This window comes from Pelobates fuscus, chromosome 1 (assembly GCF_036172605.1).
Source record: "Pelobates fuscus isolate aPelFus1 chromosome 1, aPelFus1.pri, whole genome shotgun sequence".
Lineage (NCBI taxonomy): Eukaryota > Metazoa > Chordata > Amphibia > Anura > Pelobatidae > Pelobates > Pelobates fuscus.
Window position 1 is genome coordinate 285,049,524 of NC_086317.1, and position 3,364 is coordinate 285,052,887.

Sequence of the window (3,364 nt, forward strand, 5' to 3'; positions counted from 1 at the left end):
AAAGAAATGTGGGAAGAACTACAAAAGGTGCAAGAGATAAGCTCAGTAATAAACTGTGTTTAATTAGAACGTTAGAGCAGACCAAGCCAATGAAAGACCAGGATGTGCAAACTTATATAAGACATATATTGGAAGTGGTTGACCAACTGAGAGGTATAGGAGAAGAAATAACATTTTCATGTTGCAGTGGTTACTTAGTGGTTTATCTAAAAGTTTTGAAAAACTAGTTACAGCACTTGATGCATGTTCAGATGATGAACTGACATTGGAATATGTTAAAGGCAAGCTTGTGGATGAATATAAGCACAAAACAGAAAGCATTAAAGGAACACTATAGTCACCTAAATTACTTTAGCTAAATAAAGCAGTTTTAGTGTATAGATCATTCCCCTGCAATTTCACTGCTCAATTCACTGTCATTTAGGAGTTAAATCACTTTGTTTCTGTTTATGCAGCCCTAGCCACACCTCCCCTGGCTATGATTGACAGAGCCTGCATGAAAAAGAAATCTGGTTTCACTTTCAAACAGATGTAATTTACCTTAAATAATTGTATCTCAATCTCTAAGCTGTTCAGGTGACTATAGTGTCCCTTTAACTATGAAAGGGCTTCCAGTACAGAATCTGCATTAAAGGGATCCTATAGAGCCAGGAAAACAAACCCGTTTTCCTGGCACTATAGGCTCTTGGAGTGCCCCCCTTCCTCAGCGTTGAATGGGTTAAAACCCCTTCAGCTACTTACCTTAATCCAGCGTCGGGCTTCCTCAGCGCTGGTGACTTCTTCTCTCCCGCCGACGTCAGCTCCGAGTGTAGCCGCATGCGCGGCCAGAGGCGTGCGCGCATTCAAAGTCGCCCATAGGAAAGAATTACTCATTGCTTTCCTATGGGGATCTTATTTGACGCTGGAGGTCCGTGAGGACTTCCAGCATCAAATAAGTGCAATTTACTCAGTGTAAATCGTGGAAGCGCCTCTAGTAGCTGTCAGAGAAACAGCCACTCCAGACCACTTCATTGAGCTGAAGTAGTGTGGGTGCCTATAGTGGTCCTTTAAAGATGGAAATGTATGAATAAAAATAGCAATATGCAGCTAGTAGCATAAATGATTTGTGTGCAAGAAATCAAGTCACTTAAAGGCAGATTGCACAATTTGAAAAGCCAAAATGCAAAAACAAGTCAATTGCAGAAGGCCAAAAGTGTGAAAGAAGAAACAGATGAAACTGAAAATGTTTTTCAATACAAATGTGGCAAAATAGAACAAATCGCCACAGCTAATTGGCAATTAATGTAATCAGAAGGAATAGGAGATGGTTTTCTTTACTGCCTTATCTCCCAAAGTATCACCAGAAAGATACTCTTGGAAACAAAGTGAAATGTACCAGCTGCATTAAAGAAGAAATTACAAGAAAAGTGTTTTCAAAGCAAAGCAACAACAGAACTCAAAAGCCTCTGGACTTCATTAATTCAGACCTTTGTGGTCCAATAGACTCCAGGAAATAAGAGGTATTTTCTCACTTTCATTGATGATTACTCTAGGTATATTAAACTGTATTTAAGTACAAGAGACATGTGAACAATATCTGGCTCAAGTAAATAATACATTTGGCAAAGTGCTAGGTATATTGCATAGAGACAACGGAACTGAATATACAAGTGGTATCACACAAGCTATTCTGAGAAAGCACAGAATTATGTTCCAAACTACAGTTTCATACAACCCAGAACAATATGGGATTGCAGAGAGAATGAACCATACTCCTTCTGAGGATGGACGGAGTATGCTTTTTATTGCGGATATTCCAGCCACATACTGGAGAGAGGCTAATATGCCAGCATGCTATATCCAAAATTGCTTGCCTGATAAAGAAACAGAGAAAACCCTATGTGAACTGTGGAATGGAAAAGCACCGGATTTGAGACATATCAACCTTTTTGGAAGCAAAGCCAATGTGCATATCCAAAGGATAAACTTACAAAATGTGATGCTTGTGCAAAAGACGGTGTACTTGTGCGTTACAGTGAGTCCCAAAAGGAATACAGAATTTTACACTAAGATACAAATAAGGTAACAGTCAGCAGAAGTGTGATTGTTGATGAAACCTCTATGTGTTCAAAGTTATAAAAACTGACACACAACTATGCAAACCGAGGGAAATTCCATATAGACAGGAAGACAAGGAACAAAGTGACACAGAAATGGAAATTAACACTGACAATCCAAATGCTAAAGATGAAGAAACTGAGCCACAAGTGACTTCAGTTAGGAAATCCACCAGAAGTAAAGGTATCCCAGCCAAACATCTGTCTTATATGGCTCGCTTAGAGTTACAGCCAAAATCAGGTTCATGGGACGACATGCAAAGACATACAAACCAGTGAGAAACAAAAGTGAAATAAAGCTGTTGATGAAGAGATGACATATTTTACTGTTCACTGTTTCTTGTGGTATCTTCTAATTTGTCATAGTCAAACTGCATGGCAATCTACAGCCAGGTTTTTAGGAGATGAGACTGTACACACTTTATTGCTGTAGAACTTCTCAGAATATCCAACAATTTGAATCATAAATATAAAGTACCCAATACAACTATGAATGGGGTGAGGGGAAGACACACGGCCTAATAACTGACCTTAGATGGATCCAAGAGCCTGATGAGATGGATATAAGCTTGTGTGTGGAGATGTGGCATGAGTAACCTGTTATGTTCTGACAGCTACTAATTTGTTTAAGCATAGCTTTAGGTAAAAATTTCAAGCTTTTATGCTTAATTAAAGGAGCAATCTAAATACCAAAACAACTTGAGTTTTAACTTAGGAAGACTCCAAAGAAATAAAACACTTCAAATATAAATAACAATAAAGATCACACTTAAACTGTGTATAGCATCTTCAAATAATATTCTATAAATAATAACATAAACACAAAGTGCAGACCACCTGGTATAAACATATATACAAAATATAAAGTGCAGGGAATGTCTGGAATAAAACTCACATTTACCAGAGCCATTTCAACCCTGGCTCTGGGATTAAAGAAAGCAGCTTGAGAGGGATAATCATAATCATCCCACAACAGGATAATTGTACAGGATGAGTATACCCAATTAAAAGGTTCATTCAGCCATATATGGTTTTTCTATAGATCTAGGAGACCAACAGAGAGACTAGGAACCCAAACTGAACTGTATCCAAATCTTTATTACAATAAAAATGGTTAATAACGCCTACATAAGTAGTGGTGCGTATTGCCAGCAAGGTACCCTACTACCCACAACTAGACATGTAAAGCAAACACATGCCAATATCCAGCAGTCACTTCTGGGTTCCTCCAACACCCGATCACATAGGGCTCCCTGGTCCACCTCTTC